The sequence below is a fragment of the Pteronotus mesoamericanus genome, unplaced genomic scaffold, assembly GCF_021234165.1.
Source record: "Pteronotus mesoamericanus isolate MK-2021 breed Mesoamerican mustached bat unplaced genomic scaffold, CSHL_Meso_final contig_24, whole genome shotgun sequence".
In the NCBI taxonomy this organism is placed as follows: Eukaryota; Metazoa; Chordata; class Mammalia; order Chiroptera; family Mormoopidae; genus Pteronotus; species Pteronotus mesoamericanus.
Genome location: NW_026555100.1, coordinates 12513388 through 12537532, shown reverse-complemented (window position 1 = coordinate 12537532; position 24145 = coordinate 12513388).

Below are 24145 nucleotides of genomic sequence, written 5' to 3'. Positions count from 1 at the left end.
TTTATTTTTCCTCCCTTATGAAACCCCATTTTCATTCAATGAAAGCTACAGAAGGAATAACTCCATAAAGCCAAACAGAAAGCATATGATGTGATCATGAGCAGATGGGAACTCAATATATTTCTGGAAAACAGATTATGTAAAGTGATGAATGAAATGAATGAAGAAGGCTGCTGTCCAGGATATACAGATCTTATGTGAAAAATGGTTAGGTCAGAAGAAGTCTGTAAAAGGGGGACTGGTTCTATGTTTAACTATGGAACAACTAGACAATTCAGTCATCCTACCTATCTTCTTTAATTTGAGAATGTAGCAACAATTTTTTTAGCCCCTAGTCAAAAAATACAGGGATTATTTTTAAATAATTTAGCGAACTGTTGGATTCCTAGTATTTGAGTTGACACCTCTAAATTATGTTCTTTTTACCCTGGCATTACCTACACAGTAATATAGTAGGAAGCACATCAACTGGGTCCTTCATTCTTGCTATGAATACTCAATCAAAACCAGTAGTGTTAGAGAAAATTTTTAAAAACTTAAAATAGTTAATTTCATAATGAAAGGAGAAAAATAATTTGAGATAATAATATCAACAAAAGCAAATAAAATTTAAAAGAAAAGGAAAGTAGAAGAATTTTTTTGAAATTACTTTTTTAGAGCAAAGGATAAAAATGTAAAGAAAATAACCTATAGACACAGACAACAGTATGGTGATGGCCAGTGGGAAGGAAGAATGGGAGGCTGGGTGGGGGTAGGCAAAGGAGGGAGAAATGGGGACAGTTGTAATAGTGTCAACAATAAAAATAAACAAACAAAAAGAAAAAGAAAATTTCTTGGGATTCAGGAAAAAGTGAAACAGGAGTTGGTGAAATGGAACCTTAGGGTGACTGTTGTGCTGCTGCAGGCCCAAAATGAAAATAGACCAGTAGAGCAGGAGTGTCAGGGTCTAGGAACAAAAGTCTTGGAAATGGATTGGAAACATGCATGAAATTCTAGACAGGGTAAATACATTGTGGATATGGAAAACTCATTATTTTGTAGATAGATAAGAAAGGCTATTAAAAGTGCAAGAAACAAAATATTTACATGAACATTATCATCTACATAAGAAATGCACATTAAGTATGATTTGAATTTAAATGAATGATGGAAAGTAAGACAAAAGTGATTTTGTTTTTATATCAGAAACATTTCTTTAAATGGCAAAAAAGTTATGATGATAGGTCTAAAGAGAAAGTAATTCTAATATAACCAGTTAGCTTTGCTGTTAAAAATTAACACAATAATTGATATTTAAGTTAATATACTTTATAATTAAATAAAATTATGTATTTAATACATCATATTTTAAGAATATATTTCTATAATAGTATTTAATAATAATTACAACATAATTTATATAATATATTATACATGTATATAATATTTTTTAGAATTTGGAGATGAACTATAGAGAAAGCCAGAAGACAGGCATGTCATAACAGAACAGAATGTAAACAATATCAAGTAAAAATACAGGCAACAAATGTAGTGAGGATAAATAACAAGAGGAGTTTGTAGGAAAAGGTGGGTACTTTATGATTTTCATCTTAAATAGAGACATTTACAAAAAATGTCTGAAGTAGGTGATGTAAGGAAGAGATGTTTAAGCACATTATTTTATCTTAGTGATATTTAAGGGAAGCATACAAATAAATAATGCACTGCACAGTCAGCCACCACTAGTACACACTAATATTTTATTGTCTGGGTGTACACAGTTTATCCATTCACATACTGAAGTACATATTGATTACTTCTAAAATTTTGGCAAATATAAAAAGAAAACTGCTATAATTATCTGTGTGCAGGTTTCTGTGTAGACATAGTTTTTAGCTCTTGGGTAAATACTAAGGAGCATGGTTACTGAATTATATGGTAAGCTATATTTAGTTCTGTAAGAGATTGCCAAACTGTCTTCCAAAGTGGCTGTACCATGTTATGAACCAATCAGCAGTGAATGGACGTTCATGTTGCTCTACATTCTTACCAGCATTTGGTGCTGTCAGCATTTTGGATTTTATCTATTTTAATGATTGGATATTGATATTTTATTGTTGTTTTTCTTAACATTTGCCTGATGCTGTATGAACTTGAGCATCTTTCTTATGGCCATTTGAGATCTGCATATATTTTTGGTGGGATGTCTTCAGATCTTTTGCCCATTTTAATCAGGTTGTTTGAGTTTTTTATGTATATTTTGGATGAGTCTTTTATTAGATATATGGTTTGCAAATATTGTCTCAGTCTGTGGCTTGTTTTTTCTTTCTCTTGATTGTCTTGACTGTATCTTCAGTGTTATATTTAAAAATTCACAGCCAAACCCAAGGTCATCTAGATTTTCTTCTATGCTATCTTCTAAGAGTTTTATAATTTTGCATTTATACTTAGGTCTATAATTTATTTGGGGTTAATTTTTGTGAAGTGCCTAAAGCCTGTCTCTACGTTCACTTTTTTGTATGTAAATGCCCAGTTGTTCCATCACTATTTTATGAAAGACTATCTTTGCCCCATTGTATTTTTTTTGCCCATTTGTCAAGGGCAAGTAGTCTATAATTGTGTTGGTCTATTGTACACCATTTTAAAATCTGGTATAACATGCATAATGATCATTTTTACTATATCCCTTTAGGGACGTTTCCAACTTAATGTCTGGGAAATACTTAAAAAGGAAGAGAAATAGAAAAAAAGAAAAGGTTTTTTAAAATTTAAGTCTCATTTATTCTTTCCCATAAAAATTGCTCACTTGTTAAAGTATTGGCCAAAATATACATTATACACATCATTTTCTGTTAAAAGGAATTATAATTTGGACTAAATGCTAGTTAGAATTGTGGTTCCAGGATTATTTTAATGTATAAATTATGTATGTAAAAAGTATGCATTAAGTCCCTATTTACTTCATGTTCTTCTAGTTGACACTGATATAAAACAGTATTTTCCTTATCATAAATATCAAATTCCTTTTACTGTTTTGGAGCAAAAAGAAAATACACAATGACAGAGTGAAACTATCAATTCATCAAGTCCCTGAATATAAAAGAAGATACACTTACACACAGATTTGTAAGTAAACATTTTTTCTTTGTTTTTCTTTCCTTGAGTTTAACTAGTATAAACTGTCATAGAGTTCAACATACCTTATACTTTCAGTAAACCTAAAACACCTATGTCCTACACATGGCCGAAAGAATCAGTATGTAAGAACTTCATTATGAATGTGATTGTTGGGTGATTCTATATCATTAGGGTTCAGTAAGTATTCTATATTTATTGAAGATCCAGAAAGTATAATATTATAGAAGCACAATTTCTATGCATGACCTAAGCTTATATGCATAATATGCATCATAGAACTCAAGTGAGAAAGATGGCAATGAATTATGTCAAACACACATCTATTTTTAACAAATGAATCAAAGTGGATGCCAAAAATTGAAATGGAACAGCACTTTCATCTTCAATCTCCAGGAAGCTATGTTATATTTGATTGAATGATAATTTCTTTTTTTAAAGAAAATTTATGTGATATTTAGAGAGGGAGGGAGCGTGGGAGAGATAGAGAAACATCAATTTGATCATTTTTCTTATAAGATTTATGTATTTATTTATTTATTGAGAGGGGGGAAGGGTGGGAAAAAGCGAGGGAGAGAACCATCAATGTGGGATTGCCTCTTATACGCCCCCTATTAGGGATCTGGCCCACAACCCAGGCATGTGCCCTGACTGGGAATCGAACTGGCAACCCTTTGCTTTGTAGGCCAATGCTCAATCCACTGAGCCACATCATCCAGAGCTCAATTTGATTCTTGTATGTGCCCTGACTAGGGATCAAACCCACAACTTTGGCACATTGGGAGAATGCTCTAACCAACTGAGCTACCCACAGAGTTATCCAGCCAGGGCCAATTGTATGATTATTTTATTCTCTCTACTTAAATAGCATTATTTAGTTGTTATTTATGCTTTACATGCCCTTTAATCTATTAATATTTCATTGTCCAATGGAATGCTTTATTAGCAATAGGCAATTTCTTTTATTTATTTTTTTCTTATACTAAAGTTGGATAACATCAATTCTTGAAGGACTGCTTCAAGTGTTACTTATATATCTGACTGTGGCATGATAAAAATTAGGTTAAAATGAGTGGTTTGTCTTTTCCATATTTGAGAAAGTGAACACAGTGGCTTTTTCCATATTATGTGAAATTACTTTCTCAAAGAGTTTATGTCATCTACATATCCAGAGTACTCAACACAATGTCTCCTTTGAATTATAGCAGGAGGGGATCCAAATGAGCATGTAGGAGATGTCTTGGTGGCCAACCTAACCTCCCATAACTTCATGATAACTTTAAGTAGCTCTAGGAACTGTAACAGAGCATGAAATATGACAGACATCAGATAATGTATAAAAATATGGAATATATCATAATGCTCTATTTTGGATATGTAAAAATTGCAATTTTATTAAATAGAAAATAAAAGTGATAAATGATAAAAGTCAATGCATGGAAACATATATAACTATTTTATTAGATTATTTCATCCCCTGATATATCTTCCAAAATCTTGATGACATCTCATTGGTGATAGCAAGCTTTTCCCCAGACATCCCCAAATACATGAAATAAAATATTTGCCCAATCTGAAACACAGATTTACTGCCAATAGGAGAAAATTTCCAAGATGGCAGAAGCTTCAAAAAGCACTGATTGTTAATTATCTCATTAGTATCAATAAGTAGACTATGAGTATTTGACAAAGCATTATCTACCCAGTGATCCGACTAACCTGTGCTTCTCTTTTCTCCATGTTCTTCTGACGGTTTGGTCTGCATGGCCTCAGTTTTCCACCACTGTCTGATGAAACTCTTGCTCATTTCACCATATGTAAAGTAGATCTATTATTCATTCAACAAGCAGATATCAAACACCTATTTATATCAGGCACTGTGCTAATAAGGTAGTGCATCTGTCATGACAGACTGCAAGAGACAGAACTATTCATGTTTTAGATATCCTCTATAATTCAATAAGATCAAAATATTGCATATGATAGAATGGAGCATTTTTCTTATTTAGAATATTGAAAGTAGTTTGACTATCTAATACTCTACAGTAAAAAAAAATAACTACCAAATTGAGAAGGGTGATAGTCTCTCTATGGTGATAAGGCAATGTTTATACTCTAAAACCTATGTCAGGATTAAAAATACTATTAATAAAGTTAAATTTCTTAGTATGTTACTAAGGAGAATTTCAACTGTTTGTGTGCAAAAAAATAAACTCTGCAATGAGTATTAATTTTATGACTTTTTTTTCTAAATTTATTTTATATTTACCATTGAAAAAAATGATATTTTACCTAAAGTTTTCCTCATTGTGTGTTTTGTGTGTGTATGTGGAGAGAGAGGGAGAGAGGGGTGGAAGGTGAAGAGATAAAGGAGTGGAAGTTTAGAAACTTAAATTTGATTATCATATATTTCCTTTATGGTCATTTATTTGATGAGGGTTTTAACAATGTTATTATACTGAAGTCTTGGAAAATTTCAGCACATAAGCAATACATAAAATTTTTATCAAATAATGTCTAGAAAGATGTCTGTTTCAAATATATGTTTCTCAGCAATGGAAAATTTCCAACTTTTATTACAACTTCAGAATGACTTCATAGTGTAGACTTCAAAACAATTAGGCAAGTTTTATATCATAATTTTGTAATAGACTTTAGTGTTAACTATTACATGTCCACAAAGTTAAATGGATTATTTATGTAAAAAGCTAGGAAATTATCTGTATCCAAGAAAAATTCATCTCAATTTGCATCTTTCTTCACTAGCTGAGGATTGGTAACATGATCGTTAAGGTTGTTTTGACATCTTAGATACTCTGATTGTAGGTCTCGCCTACACTGTCTCATACAAACATCCTGTAAAAGTGCAACTCTTTTAGCTATAGGTTTGTAAAGTAAAGTAATCTTTTTGGATTTGTGCTATGGACTTTCACCAAGAGGAATTGTTCTTTATATTGAGTCACAATGTGCACCATGTTTATAGTCAATAATAGTTCGGTTACATTTTGTTGCTCAGTTTAAGATTTACTTGGCAAACTTCCTAAGGACTTTTAGGACCCTATTCAAGTATGATCAGCTTTCTGCAGCCTTTCCTGACACCCTTCCATTTCAACCAAGTAATCAGCTTTTTTTGGTTTGTATTCTTACTGCATCTTCAAGAAATCTCTTTTCTTTTGATAAATATAAGCTATCCAGTGATAATATCTTATTCATCATTTTGTTTCTCATGTTTAGCATAAAATCTGGTACCTAATATGTGTTCATAAATTATTTTAAAAATGAATAATATATAAATAAGTAATTCACAAGTAGCTCCTATAAATTTGCTTTTCTTTAATCAGATCCTTTAAATCTGTAAATTAAAATTAGAAATTGTGTTTCGCTTTTTTTCTAAGAATTGATCTCCATCCTACTAATTGCATACTCTGCAGTTTATATTAAATATCAACATGGAAAGCTTGCCTGTAACTAAGCTTTTTAATTATTTTATTCTGTTATTAAATATTAATGAAATGTAAAAACTGCTCTCTAAAGATGTAAACAAAATTTTCTTCAAATTACATTACTGACCAGGCGTTAGATAACAATAGTACCAGGGATATGTGCTTGGCATGTGCTTGCATTTACTACTATACTTATGGCATTTCTTCTCACTTGATAGTTCACTTCTGAGAGACTGGAAATAAAACTTATTTTAGCCTGCTTCTTTTCTATGTGCTTTTGCAAAAGTATATCATAAGTAACACACAGGGTGTTCTTGAAAATCCAATGTAAAATGTTTTGATGCAAACTATCAATAATAATATACAATATAAACCACTTAATATTTTACAAGTTTTTGGTAGTTATTATATATATCATCTGTTTGTATATTTTAAAATGGTCACTTTTTTTCTGAATATGGAAACCTTCTTTAGATCTGATTATATTCTATTAAAGCTAATCCAATCTTACTGTTTTCCTATTGAAACTTTCAGAATTCCTTGCAGTTTTTAGTCTGTAAAACATGAGTGCTTGAAAAGGGCCTCTCCTTATCAATCCAGCCCTTTCATTTTCCTGATAGCCCATACCCGTCCCTCAATCCTAGACCTCCCTTGTGCTGCCCTTGGGCTTGTGACAGCAAGACTCGTGTCACGTTGCTGCTGCTTGTGTGCACAACAGCAAGTCCTGTTTGCTTTTTATAGCCTCACAATGATTTGGAGAGAAGTTCTTGCAGGAAAAACAGTTCAGCCAGCATGCTGGACTGGTGAGGAGAAAGCAGAGTGTCTGTTGCAAGAGACTGAGAAGGCTGTGTTACATTTTTTATGTCTGTCTCCCTAGTATAAAGAATTTTATTTTGTGAGCAGCAAGGATGTCCTAGGTTTAAGTTGCATTCACTTCAATATGGAGAAAATGTTATGTTGTGAGTAAATATTTAAATATGTGAGTTATGTGTAATGTGAGTAAACACTTAAATATACGCATATAGTTGTCAAGAATTGTTTTTTTTAAATTTAGCATAAGGTACATAGCATAATTTAAATGATCATGAGAAAAATTTCATCTTGCTGTGATAATTTTCAACCTGGTAAATTCAGTGGGGAAAAAATCTTATAATGAGAAAAATAGTTACAAATATACAAACTAGATTTTATAATAATTCACCATGGGACTTAAGAATATCAGTGTGAATTTGCATTTTCAAAAGTCTGTGTGTAACTGGACTATCACTCATCAAATAAAAATCAGTGATTCTGAGAGAATTATCACAAACCATCTGATTAATTTAACAACCATTTAATAAAGTGGGTCTAATTTATCATTGAAAGTATATTAACATATTAAGGACAGAGGAAGTATTTTCTGCTTTTTTTTTATACCCATGAGATTGTCTATTGGTATGTTTTAGTTATGTCTGATAATCAAGCTATATTTGTTAAGTGAAGAGCATTTTGTGGTATTAAAAATAGATGGTCCCAGCTGGTGTGGCTCAGTGGATTGAATACCAGCCTGCGGAATGAGGTGTTGCCGGTTCAATTCCCAGTTGGGGCACATGCCTGGGTGGTGGGACAGGTCCCCGGTGAGGGGGCACATGAGAGGCAACCACACATTGATGTTTCCCTTCCTGTCTTTCTCCCTTTCTTTCCATCTCTAAAAATAAATAAAATAAAATCTTTAAAAAAAAGAGTCATATGAAAATAATATATTAAAATCATCATGTCTATCAGGGGTTATCTAAATACCATAAATGATGAGAAACTTTCTAAGTGGCTTTTGTATTTTTCTAGAACCTGGTCTAAAAATATTATTTAAAAACAGCAAATTTCTCCACTAATTCTCCACTTATTATTACTTCTTGGGAAAATTTTGTCTGTTTTAAATCTTGCAAATAAATGGCATGAAATTGTCCTATACAATGCCTACAAGGTGTCAAAATATAGCAAGCCTTGTAAATCCTCAACACTTAGAATGGCAAAAAGGTATGTTATTTTACTTCCCACTTCAATCGACTTTTTTTCATGTCTATAAGCCTTTCAGAGTAACTTCAACTTTCTTGTCATTGTCTTTCCATTTGATAAGCAGAACATAAAAATAGATGACATAAAAGTTTGTGCCCAATTCAGAAAATCTGTCAGGACTGAAAAAGCAGGAAGTAACAGCATGTTAACAAGTTATTAAATGTAAACTGGAGCAAAAGGGTGCAAATCATTTGAATTTCAATTACTTCTCTTTTAGGCGTGTTTCTAGCAGGCAAATGCAGAATGTATAAACACACACACACACATATACACTCTATGCATAAAAATAAAAATTCCTTTAAGTCTTTATATTTCAGCCCCTCAGTCTGAGAATCTTTTAATAAGAATGTGCATGTGCAATACCAGTGAGATATTCAATATGAATACTTTAGTTTGTCAGATTTTAAGGGAATCAAAAAATTAGTAAAAATAGTGGTTGTAAAAAGTTTTGTTTCAAAAAATTATCTAATTTCAGCTTTAAAATGTAAAATAGAGGCAAAAGAGAAGCTTCTGAAGTCTTTATGCTTGAAATTTGTGAGATATTCTGGGAAAATTAATGTCAACTTTATGTGTATATGTGCCTTCTGATTACAAAAGTAGTGAATACCTACAATAAAAATATTTAAAAAATAGTACATAAAGAACTTGTTATATATCAGCAATTCATTTATGTCTGTTCACTAACACTGGTATATGAGGTCTGTCCAGAAAGTATCCAGTCATATAATATGAAAAATGGAGACATTTATTGAAAAAGATACAAGATACAAAAAACACTGTGCATAGGACAATGATGCCTCAGTCCACTTCAAAGTAGGCACCTTGGGACCTCACATAGTTCTCCCAATTGCCATCAGCTACCCTGTCATATTTTTCAGAATCTCATCAACGGTCTGAAATCTCTTCCCTTTCAAAGGCGATTTTAGTTGAGAAAAGCCAGAAACCAGGGTCCCAAATCTGGGCTGTAGGGGAGCTGAATCACCTGGGTGATTTGATGTTTTGCCAAAAAACACTAACCAAGTCATGATACGAGTGAGGGTGTTGTTGGTATAAAGCTGCCCATCACCAGTTGCCCATAGCTGCAGCCTTCTGAATCATCTGAATAGTTTCCACAGAGGAATGTTCAAGCTTAACACAAAATTTGATGCAGATTTGTTGCTCTACTTGCTCAGTCATTTTGAATGTGGCGACCACAAAGCACACATACTCACTCAACGGCGTGTAAGCCCCCTCTGACTAGTACAGTGAAGTTGTCATTGTTGACACACAGGCATTCCTGTCTATTCTCCTTGGTTTTCAGGTTACATCGATGTATTGCAAATAATTCTTGTTATATTAACGATAGCTGGACTTCTTCTGAACAGACCTTGTGTGTGTATGTGTGTGTGTGTGTGTGTGTGTGTGTATTTCCTTTGGAAATATATATATATGTATTTTTTCCTTATTTTCCTTTATACTATTGCTATCATACATTTTATTGCTGCAGAGATTATAAACCCATTTTTATTAATATTTTAAATTTCTTATTTTTGACACAATAACAGATGTCCCCATTTCCCCCACTTTGCCTGCCTCCTAGCCCTCAATCCCCTTCCCTCTGGCCATAATCACACTGTTGTCTTTGTCTATGGGTTATGCATATATGTTCTTTGGCTAATCCCTTTACCTTCTTTCAGCCAGCCCCCTCTGTCCCCTTCTTCTCTGACAGCTGTCTGTCTGTTCCATGTATCCATGTCTCTATGCCTCTGTTCATATTTTGTTCATCAATTTATTTTGTTCATTAAATTGCACATATAAGTTAGATTATATGGTATTTTTTTCTGCCTGGTTTATTTCACTTAGCATAATAATCTCGAAATCCATCTATGCTGTGACAAAAATTAAGATTTTCATCTTTTTTATAGCTGTGTACTATTCTATTGTGTAAATGTACCACAGATTTTTTTATCTGTTCATCTACTGATGGGCTCTTGGGCTGTTTTCAGATCTTGATTATTATAAATAATACTGCTATGAACATAGGAGTGTATGTATTTTTTTTCAAATTGGAGTTTTGGGAGTATTAGGATATATTCCCAGATGTGGGATTGCCGGATCAAAAGGCAGTTTCATTTTTAATATTTTGCGAAAAATCCATACTGTTTTTCACAATGGCTGCAACAGTTTACATTCTCACCCACAGTGCACTAGGGTTCTCTTTTCTCCACATCCTTGCCAGCACTTGTGGTGTGTTGATTCATTGATGGTAGCCATTCTGGCAGGTGTGAGGTGATACCTTACTTTGGTTTTAATTAACATCTTTCTGATGACTAGTAAAGTTGAGCATTTGTAAGAGATACCATGATCACACAGATGTTTTTAAAATATTCTATGTGTTATTGTATTTCCTTGGATAATTAGGTTTTTCTATTTTTGTTTCTTACTGTGATTTTTCAAATTATATTTTTTCTTCTCTTTTTAAGATATATACATATATAACATATATTAAATGCGTAAAATTATTTATAATACATGTCAAACTATAAAGAAAAAATAAAACAAGCTTTTATATACTCAAATTTCAGTTTAAGAAAGAGTATTTTGCTTTGGGACATTTCAGGTTAAGCTGTACCATAGACATTTTAGAGAGTGGATATAGAACAGCAGAAATTATACACACTAACAACTTATAAAGGCCATCAAATAAAATATTCTAATACAAATAGTAAATTACTGAGGAATACAAAAAGTATGAAAAAGAGTATCAATTAATTAATTCTAAAAACTATCTAAAATTTTGATCTTTGTTATATTCTTAATGACTTGTCCCTAAATCATTAATATTTTAATAGTGTGTATGTTCCCTTAGTGATGGTACTTTAAAATATGCCATTTCCCTAAAATGCCCTCATTTTTCAGGAAATGATTTAAATTCCTTGATATATATTTTTATTAGTGAATAGTAGCACACTTCAAAAAATGCATTGAAAAATATCTGGCATGGCATGTTATACCAATTTTTTATCTTTTTAAGATTTTGTACAGTTATTCCTGTAGCTTTATAGTTCTCTATGCAGTTTAGTATCACTTTGCCAATCACATTTTGATTGCTTTTAATTCAAAAATTATTTGTGTAAGGCCTCTATAATTATATTGCCCTGATCTTTGACCCAATATTTATTAATATGACTATATTTAATTTCTAACTCTCTAGTGTATATTTTTATCATTTTGCAATTAATTTAAGATATTTTGCATCCTGCTGGTTCAAGACTGTGTCCTGCATATTAGGATGTTCAAATTTCCTTATCTCTTCACCAGTCTTTTAATATGTAGCATTCATTCAACTTTCTAAATAGTTTTTAAGAATACATCTGCTTTTCTCTAGCTTCACCGCTACTATTCACTTCTCATTATTTTTTACCAATTTTACTGAAATAGCTTCCCAGTTAGTCTCTTTTCATCCTCATTCAGTCCCTTCCATTTCTTTTTTTCACCCCAACTGAAGTGATTTGGATGCTCTTTTAAACTTTTAACATATTTAGATCTTTGTTAATACGTGCTTTTTCAGGAAAGCCTTTCCTCTTATTCCTGGGTTGTTTGCATTCCTCTGTTTCATTCTTTTATAAAACAGTACAATTATCCTTAATAGCACTTTTCTTAGTTGTAATAATATATTGTTTTCTTTAATTTATTATCATATATTTCCTTCAACAAGACTGTAAACCCCATGTTTGCAGAAGCCTTATTTTATTGTATTGTATTTTATTTTTTTGCCAAGTGTATCATTCTCATAATTAATTGATGTACATATAATTGCTTAAAATATTTGATGAGTTAATTAATAAAATATCCCTTTGGAACTAATTTTGTTTTCATTATTGCCTAATGTGTTGGGTTTCAAATTGTGCCATTTGTGATCTAGAAGCACAAAACACCTACAGAAATGCCTGCCTTAGACATTTTCATAGTGAACTCAGACACCAACCTGCTAGCTAGTGTCCCTGGGGTTAGTTTTCATATAAAATTATCTTAAAAAAATTATTCCAGTACTAAAATCACATACTTGAAATCCTTGGAGAACAACCATTTTAAAATAAGTTTTCAATCATCCATTTAAAAAGACATAGTAGTAGTTTATAAGAACCAAAGAGAAATGTACACATTTATTTTTAAAAAATTTTGTGGTTTGTCTTTTGTCTCTTGTCTCAAGGGAAAAAAAACAATTTAAATACCTGTTATGTGTCAGAGAGGAGTATGTGGTTAGTGATTTACATATATGTGCTGTATACAGATAGTGCTGGTCATAATTATATGTCATAAAGATAACACTAAGAAATGGTATGTTATGAAGTTTGTTAGAGGGGTTAGTATTGTTTGATGCTCTACCCACTTCTTGAAGCAACGCTTTTCTATGGTTAGCAAGCATCATGGCATTGATAGTAAAAATGCCCCTCAGTAGCATCCACTGACAGAGCCTCAAAAAAATCTTTTGTTTCTTTTATTTTTGTCATCTTTTATATTCATCCTAAATAAGAAAAGATCTACCTATGTTTAATGGCTGCTGATGTAGAGTGAAAGTTCAATATGCTACCTACCTACTCCCTTTTCTTTTCCCTCTCTCCCTCAGTGACTGTGGGTAGAAAACCTATTTAAAAATTAATTTAAGCACCATGTCTCACCCATTAGATTACTTAAAAATAATCTTGAATCTTGAAAAAAAGCAACACTTTTACCAAGCAGTTAGAGTTTGGAACAAAGATGTTTTCACTGAATTCTCATTAGTTTTAGCTTTGTCAATATATTGATATACTTTAGGTGCTTCCTGAAAATTTCATTATCAATAAGGGTGATGTTTGCAGAGAGTGTTTACATATGAATCAGTGATTGTTTAAGTGACTTGACTTCTTTGAATAATTGAATGGTAATAATTGTTTAGTAATTTTGTAATTCATGTAAGTTTTGGTAATTAATTTGATCAGTTTACTATCAAACATAATGCTTTAAAGTTCCTTTTTTTTTTTTTGCCCTTGCTTGGACTTAGAAATGATAATCTGCCATGAAGAGTGATTTACTTTATTAGTTCGTGGACTCATATACAATAAGTTTTACAGAGAAGATTTATCAACGTCACTCTTTTCCTAGGGAGCGGATTTTAAACTAATCAAGTGCTTATATTGGGAAAATAGCCTCAAAAGCCACTTGTCTTTAAAAATATAGACAGACATATCTGAGGTTTTTGTATGTGCAGGGACTATAATCCAAAAAAAAATATAGCATTCAAATGCAAAAGAACACATAGTCAAAGACAAAAAGGAAACATCTTTTCTGAAATAGAGAATTAATTCTTAAAATTCAAAGACACACCTCAGGAAAAAAATATAAAAACTAGATTTATACTAGAGATAAAAAATTAACTGCAAATTTTAATGCCATAATCTAACAAAAGTTTTGTTGTTAATTTATGCTACATATTCCTTTCATTGGGTTGAACTATATAAGACGGATGCCATTTACTGGGCCAAATGATCAAACATAAGCAATTTCATGTGGTTCAAACTATAGGTTGACAGTGAACTTTGATTCATAATCCATTAGCTTCAGCTGGAATATGGTGGCTACTTCTTGTCATGGCAGTAAAGAAAACGTATGAAGATCTATACATTTGGCCCAGAAGTTTTTTTTGTCACACCATAGCCTGGGCCTATTCATATGGTATTCCTTTTCAGCAAGTAAGCTGGAAAATATGGTTATCCATATTATGAGGAGAACCAAATATTGGTAAATATTAGTAATGTCAACTCTGAGACAATCAAGTAGAATACAGGGGGTGGGGGATTAAATAGTCTTCATAGTTTATAGCAACACAAGCCAGAAAATGATTGAATAGTAATAGATAGTTCTGGTAGAAGTAAAAATCTAATACTTTTCTACACAGGTGATTTGACTTTCAATTATAGAGGTAGTATGTTCAAGCATACTGTAACTTAGGGGATATAAGCATCAATAGGACATTTATAAAAAAAAACAAAACTTAAAACCCATCAATATAATAAAAATAACAATTTACAAAGATATATCATCTTTAAGATATAAAAAATATATCATAATTTGAAAGATTAATCTATTCATGTATAAACAAAGCTTAAACATATGTGACCAGTTTATATATAAAAGAGAATGTCATATTTTTGAAATTAATTTTGTTAAAGTAATAATAATCAAAATAAGTTATTACCAGGAAGAAGATTAATTGGAAATAAAGTTAAGTGTAGTGAACACATCATATTTTATCTTAAAACCAGTGGATACTGCTTGACAGAATTATTGAGATTTTTTTAAAAAAAGTAACTAAAACCTTTACATATTTTAAACCATAGAGGATCTTGAAAATAATATCTCCTTTGACAAAGAATTATCGCTTTATTTTAGCAGCTTTTTCAACCTCAATCGACTTACATTTTAGTTAAGATTCAATTCAATGTATTTTATTTTAAAGATAACTTACACAACAGTTTCTGAGTTAAACAACTTATGTTTAAAGTCATACATTAAACAAATATTTATTATATGCCCACTAAGTGCCACTCTGTTGTTGCAGATAAAACTGCAAGTAAAAAAAAATTTCTCTGCCCTTTTATAGTCTGCATTCTGTAGGGGGTGCAATTAATAAAATTACCCAAGTAATCATACAGTCTAAGTCTCAGTAAACGTAAGTGTCATTAAGAGAAATAAAGTGGGGTAAGGAATAGGATGTACAGCTGTCTGTTTTAGGGCAGTCAGGTAATTCCTCTTTGTAGTTATATTTTAGCAGAGAGCCAACAAAAATATGAAAGGCAGACATGAAATAAACCTCAAGGAAGTATAAAAGAGCAAGTATCAAGGTCCTGAGAAGAAATAACCTAAGATCGTTCTAGCAATACCAAGAAATTCAGAGTGATTGGACCTGAGTGTATCAGCGAACTGTTTGAATATGCGCTTAAAAAGGCAGTTCAGTTGATTTCTTTTCCTTTCAGTGTTGCTGGTCATATTTTCCTTGCATCATTGTATTGTTGGTTAGATTCCACTTATAGGTGAGATCATATGGTATTTGTCTTTCGTCCCCTGGCTTATTTCGCTTAGCATAATGCTCTCCAGTTCCATTCATGCTGTCGCGAAGTTTAGTACTTCTTTTTTTCTTTCTGCTGCGCAGTATTCCATTGTGTATATGTACCATAATTTTTTGATCCAATCATCTACTGATGGACACTTAGGTTGCTTCCAACACTTGGCTATTGTAAATTGTGCTGCTATGAACATTGGGGTGCATAGGTTCTTTTGTATTGCTGTTTTGGTGTTCTTAGGGTATAGTCCCAGCAGGGGAATCACTGGATCAAAAGGTAGTTCCATTTTCAGCTTTTTGAGGAAACTCCACACCGCCTTCCACAGTGGCTGTACCAGTCTGCGTTCCCACCAAGGAGGGAGGGGAGGGCAGGGAAAGGGAAGGGAAGGGGAAAGTCAAGGAACATATAGCAAGAACTCATGGACAAAACCAAAGGGGAAGAGCTGAGGGAGGGAAGAAGGGAGGGGGCAAGGGAAAGTGGTGGGGGGGAGGCAGAGACAAATGTATTTAAAAATAAATAAAGAAAGAAAGAAAAAAATAAAAAAGGAAAGGGAAGCCTAGTGCACTGCCGGTGGGAGTGCAGACTGGTGCAGCCACTGGGAAACAGTATGGAATTTACTCAAAAAACTAAAAATGGGTGTGCCTTTTGACCCAGTGATTCCACTGCTGGGAATATACACTCAGTATCCCAAAACACACATTCAAAAGAACCTATGCATTCCTATATTCATAGAATCACTATTTACAATACCCAAGTGCTGGAAGCAACCTAAGTGTCCATCAGTAGATGAGGGGTTCAAAAAACTGTGGTACATTTACGCAATGGAATACTATGCAGCAGAAAGAAAGAAGGAGCTCCTATGTTTTTCAACAGCATGGATTGAACTGGAGAATATGCTAAGTAAAATAAGCTGAGAGGTGAAAGACAAATAACACATGATCTCACTTATAAGAGGAATCTAGTGAACAAAATAAACTAATGAGCAAAATGAAACAAGAGGCATGGAAACATGAAACAGACTGACAGCAGCCAGAGGGGAGGGGTGAGGGAGATAATTGTAGAAAGAAAGGGAAGGGATTAGTCGAAGAATATGTATGAATGACCCTTGGACATGCACAACAGGGTGGAGATTGACTGTGGAAGCGAGAGAGTGGGCTGGGTGATGGAGGGCAAAGGGGGAAAAATTAGTACAACCGTACCAATATAGAATAACAATAAAATTTTTTTAAAAAGAATAAAAAAAAATAAAAAGGCAGTTCAGGTAGGACCTTATAGGCCATGCTAAGGAGTTTCATTTTATTTTAGATGTGGCAGCAGGCCATTCTAGTGTTTTGAGTGAGAGGACAAGAGGGTCTGATTTTTATGTTCAATGGGTAATTCTCACCACTGTGGAGAAATACAAAAAGAGAGAAAGAGATGAAGCAGGAAGATCAGGAGCCCATCAAAATGGTCCCCAGAAATCATTACTGGGAACTTGAAATTACTGTGGCAGAAGTGGTCAAAATCAGAAAAATATGATTTCTTTTATGAAAATATATACATTTTGGGGTCCATAGACAATAAATGTCATTTAAAGTAACAGGACTGGATAAAATCTTTATTCAGGGCAAGGGACAGGAGAGCTCGTCAATCCAACCATCCCTCCTACTCATCTATCTATCCATACACTTGTTTATCTACTTGTGTGTCTGTTTATACACACACAGATATGTCTGAAAAAATATTCTGCCATTTATTAGATTTTGAATAACTTTTTCTTTATTTGTATCCCATTTTTGTCTTACTTAATGAAAATGATATGTGTGTCATTTTTACAATACAGCAACCTCAGTTATTGAAGAAAAGAGAGTGAAAAACAGGACACATAATGATTGTTAAAAACCAGTGAACTAGTGTGTCCTGGAAAAATGAAGTATTTCATCTAAACACTTTCACTAACAAAAATGAAGACTTACTTAAGTACTCATAAAATGAGAATGCTGATTGCCAACATATGTCACTATCTGGACATCTGTGCTTAGTGTTTGCCTTTCAGCTTCTATAGAAAGAACAGAAAAAATAGGTAATAGCAACAGCTAACATTTGATGGAAATTAGAGAAATAAATTATCACAGTTTGAGGAATGTGGTTATTTATAGTAAATTTTAATTATATAGAAGTAATGCCAAAAATAGATTAAGAACTTTTTCAAAAATTGTGGATAAAACTTTTGTTTTTAAAAATAACAAATTGCTAATTAAAAATCCAAGTACACTATGCTGCATGTTTAGAGGGGAAATGTTAATATGCAACTTTGTCAGATTTTGACAGATTTAGGTTGAGATATTTGGAATTTCATGATAACATGAAATGAATTCAGAACAGCACAAATTAATTAGACCTGGGTTTTAGTCACACCTCTTTAAATACCTAAACTAGAGAATAGAGCAAATGACACACTTAAAAAATTATGCGACACCACCAGCTTGAAATGTGTCAAAGGGGATTTGTAAAATTAAAATTTAAAAAATGTATGTGACAACATTTTGAAAAGAATGTAATAGTCTTATAACACTGACTGTCATTATATAAAGAAAGAATTTTATTTCTTTTTCCTGTTTTCACTAATTAAAAAATAAAGGCCCTTTACAACTTTCACTCCCCACCTATTATCTTTCTTTATCCTGTTCTCTATGTCTAACTACTCCATTTTTCCTCAACCCAAGTTATTCTAAATATACAACTTTAAAAAATATCTTTGTAGGTTTCAAATTTTATTTCCTTCTTTTTTATACTCCCTTTATCAATATTTCATATAAAACCATTAGTTAAGCTGCAACTAATTAGTTCTCATTATAAAGAATTTGGGTCTCCATGTGAGGTATATTAGCTTTCTAAAATCAAGGGGATGCCAAAGATAGTTAAATAGTCTAGTTAATTGTCCTAGATAAAGTTGCTACAGCGGAACACTACAGAAGTAACATTTCACTATGAGGGAGAAAATATCATTTAATTAGAAGAGCTAAATTGACCAAAGCATGCCACCAGACAGAAACTTATTTCTCAAACTGGGGAAAAATAATTATATTCAAGTATATTTTTAGTTTCATACATTTGGTATATATTCCATGCCATTCTGACATCATCATGATGACTGCCTAAGGAGAATACACTGTCTGCCTCATAGAAAGTTGAACGTGCTGTAATGTACTCAGGATTTAACTGAACAGAGGTTTTAGTAAGAATGATGATTTTTTAAATTTACATTGTAACTTTCCCTTAATATAATAACCCAATTTCAAATCCATTTTTATTTTTAAATCTTTGTAAAATATTATTAGATGCTTGGACAAAGATTGTCATCTCTGTTAAAAATAATAACAGCCAGTACCACTGAGAGTAGTGTACAAGGCACTATGCTGGGTACTTTCAACACATTATTGCATTTAACTCTCACAACCATCCTACGAGAAAATAACTATTGTTTTACTATTTAAAAGGTATAGTTACAGACCTAAATATAAATGGCAGAACAGATCCAAAGACCCAGGACCATAGAAATGTTCTTAATCCTTAGATGAGGCTGCCGTCTGAGTGGAAACACTGAAATCCAAGAGCTGGTGGTAGAATCCATATTTCTAATTGAACAAAATTTTACCCCTACTTCAAAAACCATATTTTTCTTGTTTGTATGTAATAGATTCTTCAGCACTCAAATAGCTTTCCACCATTTGCCCTTTCATTTCATAGGGTACATGATATGTTTGTTCAAGAATAAATACCACATTGTTGATTGCTATATGCTAGCATAAACTGCTTATCATCCTCAATCATAAGTATAGACATAGCTTCTTTTATCACACTTCACTTTATTGCACTTTGCAGATAACACATTTTTTACAAATTGAAGGTTTATAGCAACCTGCATCGGGCAAGTCAATTTTTCAAACAAAACTCGCTTGCTTTGTGTTTCTGTGTCACATTTCAATAATTCTCACAATATTTCAAGCTTTTAAATTAATATTATACAGCCCAACCTCGGCTCTTGAATATCTCCCATCTTGAACAATTCTGTTCCTGACCAAGTTGTTCACAGTTGTCCAATAAAACTTCAGTTCTTGACCCGACAATGCTCCTTGCTGATACCTGTATGATCGGTCATACATATGTCTCTAAAGTGACAACCAAGGAGATTTGGTTTTAGAACAAATTACTTCCTGAACAGCCTTCTAGAGTGAATTAAGTTTGGGAACCAGGTTCCACTGCATTTGTTATGATGATCTATTTTCAGTGATCTTTGATGTTACTATTGTAATTGTTTTGGGTGCCAAGAACCACATTCATGGAAGATGGCAGACTTAATTGAAATATTTTGTGTATCTTCTGACTACTCCATTGAATGACTCTTCCCATATCTCTCTCCCTCTCCTCTGGCCTCCTTGTTTCCTAAGAAACAATAATATTGAAGTTAGGCCTATTAACAACCCTACAATAGCCTCAAAGTGTTCAAGTAAAAGGAATAGTTGCATCTCACTTTAAATCAAAAGCTAGAAATGATCACTTTTAGTGAGGAAGTCATATTGAAAGGCAAGATAGGCTAAAAGCTATACCTCTTACACCAAATTGTCATATTCTGAATGTAATGGAGAAGTCCTTAAAGGAAATTAAAAATGCTATTTCAGTGAACCCATGACTGAAAAGAAAGTGAAACACCATTTTTGCTGACATAGAGTAAGTTTGAGTGCCCTAGTTAGATCAAACCAGCTATGTTCCGTTAAGCCAGGGGTGTCCAAACTTTTGGCATCTCTGGGCCATTGTGGAAGAAGGGTTCTCTCAGGCTACACATTAAAAATATTGTGACACATAATCACAATAAAACTCATAATGTTTTAAGTAAGTTTATGATTTTGTATTGGGCTGCATGCATAGCCATCCTGGGCTGTATGTGACCCAGGGACCATGGGTCGGATACTCCTGCTTAAGCCAAAGCCTGATCCAGAGCAAGGCCCTAACTCTCTTTAATTCTATGGTGGCTGAGAGAGTTGAGGAAGCTGCAGAAGAAAAGTTTGAAGTTAACAGAGGTTGGCTCATAAGGTTAAAAAAAGAAACTGTCTCCATAACATAAAAGTATAAGGTGAAGCAGCAAGTGCTGATGTAGCTGCTATAGCAAATTATCCAGAAGATCTAATTAAGATTTTAATGAAGGTGGCTGCATAAAACAATACATTTACAAAACAGCCTTATATTGGAAGAAGATGCCATCTAGAATTTTCATAGCTAGAGAGGAAAAGTCAATTCCTGGCTTCAAAGCCTCAAAGGACAGGTTAACTCTCTTGTTAGAGGCTGGTGCAACTGGTTACTTTAAGTTGAAGCCAGTGCCCATTTACCATTCTGAAAATCCTAAGGCCCTAAGAAATTATGCTAAATATTCTGTCTGTGCTCTATAAATGAGCAAAGCCTGAATGACAGTACATATTTTTACAACATCGTTAACTTATATTTTCAGCCTATTGTTGAGAACTTTAGCTCAGACAAAAGATTCCTTTCAAAATATTACTGCTTGTTGGCAATGCTCCTGGCCACCTAAGAACTCTGATAGAGATGTACAATAAGATTAACATTGTTTTGATGCCTGTTAACACAGCATCCATTCTGTAGCCCATAGATCAAGGAATAATATTGAATTTAGAGTCTTATTATGTAAGAAATACATTTGTAAACCTATAGTTGCCATAGATAATGATTCCTCTGATGGATCTGGGGAAGATAAATTGAAAAATTTCTAGAAAGAATTGGTGAATTCTTTCTTGATTTCTTTAAGAACATTTGTGGTTCATGGAGAGAAGTCAATATATCAACATTATGAGGAGTTTGGAAGAAATTGAATTCAGTCCTCATGGATGACTTCAAGGGGTTTCAAGACTTCAGTGGAGGAAGTACCTGAAGACATGGTAGACATAGGCAGAGTACTAGAAGTATAAGTGAAACTGAAATATGTGACTGATTTGCTACAATCTCATTACAAAAATTTAATGGATAAGAAGTTGCTCCTTCTAATGAGCAAAGAGAGTGGTTTCCTGAGATGGAATCTACTCCTGGTGAAGATGACGTGAAGATTGTTGAAATGACAACAAAGGATTTAGAATATTACTTATACTTAGTTGATAAAGGAACTGCAAGGTTTCAGAGGATTGACCAATTTTGAAAGAAGTTCTGTGGCTAGAATGCTATCAAACAGAGAAATCTTTGAAAGAAAGAGTCAACTGATTTGGCAGACTTCTTTGTTGTCTTATTTTAAGATCAGGATTACCACCATCCCAATCTGTCATCAGCCATTAACATCTAGGCCAAATCCTCTACTATCAAAAAGCTTGTGACTTGCTGAAGGCTTTTGATGGTTAGCTGTTTTTAGCAATAAAGCATTTTTCAATCAGAATCTGTACAGTTAATAAACTATAGTATAGCATAAACATGACTTCTATATGCACTGGGGAACAAGAAAATTCATGAGATTTTCTTTATTGAGATATTTGCTTTATTGTGGTGGTCTGGCACTGAACCCACAATATCGTTGATGTATGTCTGTAACCCTTAAATAGTTACCAAACACTCTTGAGCATTTCTTAATGCCTAATAACCTCTAAGAAGTTACTCAGTGTATTCACTCACACACTTTTTTACTTGTTTATATCAACCAACAAGAAAACAAATATTTGCCATTCTGCAAATTTGAGAGCCAAGCCTTTTTTTGTTCATGGAAAGGATATTTGGCTCTGAAATAGCTGTAAACACAATTGTTGATGCAATACCAGTAAAAGAAAGGAATATGAACAACAGCTATGAGTCTTACCTGAACTATGTCCACAGCATTAGTGTAAAAATGTTAATTTGTCAAGATTATATGCTAATTGACCCACTATCCTTCATATCTTATGGAAAAGATAAATGTTTGAGTGTTTTGAATTTAAGATTTATGATTTTCTTATACATCAAAAAAGTTAAGGTCCTAATGTCCTATTCTAATAAAGCTGTGAGATTCAAGTGTAATTTTTAATTTGTACTCAATTTTTCTTATAGTATACATGGAGTCCTTTTTAGTTGGTTAAGCAAAAAGAAGAATTTAATTATTTGTAAAATTATAAAGATAAACATCTGCCTATTCTTTGAAACAGATAATGCATTAAGAATTGAGAAGTATGGCAAGAAATGTTACTGCATAGAATTTAAATGTGTTATATCATTGACTGGCCTGAGGTATATGTTTAAAATATCAATGAGGAAATCATTTGTTACAAAAGAGATGGTATCTGGAGACATGATATTGTATAGTAAAAAGAGGTGAGGATGAGTGAGATAATTCTTTGTATTTCTTTTGTATTCTTTGACAAGTTTTAATTTCTCTTATCTGTAAATCTAGGATAATATTTATTATAATGATTGAGACAATGTTGATAAACTCTTACTGTAAAAACTAGCATAGAAATTACTATGAACATAATTGCCTTTAATAGTATCATTTCCAAATGTCAAATGTCCAAATGAGTTTCCACAGATATTATGTAACTAAATTAAGTATAACATAAATTTTTAGATCAATTATTATAACTAGAAAATATCAGAATATAGTGACTGCTTACCCACTTTAAGTTCACAAGAGAAATTATAATATTTTTGTAATAATGTTAAAATATAAATAGTGAATACTATACTGACCATAGCTGAATAATATTATCAGCATCACAAAGCTTGAACAAATGTTAATATTTTTCCATATTTCTTTAATTACAGTTTCAGAAGTTGAAAATTAGATTCCTAGCATACCTTTCTTCAGTCCCACACCAAGAAGGGCTTCATGTTCTTGTATCATGACTACATTTAGACAGGCTTTTTCCTGACTCTAGTTCCCTAATCTCCCTTTCTAAAAAGTTACTTTAGAAAACTTTTAACTGTAATTTTTTTCTCTGCTTATTTGAAATGTTTGTACATTTCTAAAAGCCGCAAACCAGTTTTACAAACTAGGAATGTCTTTCTCAAAAACCTGAAAACCATCTCTTTGAAATGTATTAATAATGACCAAAAGAGAGAGCACCCCTATCTTCTGGTGGAAGAGTAGAAGACTGACTTTGATGGGTTCCTTGCTCCAACTTGCAAAACTACCTCTTACTATGAAGATAGAGCCAATTAGTAAATCCAGATGGCTTAATGTTCTACAGTACTTTTCCACTAGCTAACTCCACCCCTTAAAAAAATCTTACCACTGCTTCAATGGAGTTGAATTCAAACCTAATTCTGGTCTTCCTCCCCTGTTGCAATAGTCTTGAGTAAAGGTTTACTTATTGGTTTAACATTGTGCACTTTTTGCTTTGATATGCATTATCTCCCATCGCCAATTCCATTGAGAAAAATCAGGCAGTATTTGCAAAAAATCCAGAAATTAAAAAAAAAACAACTAAGCAAAGACAAAAATACACT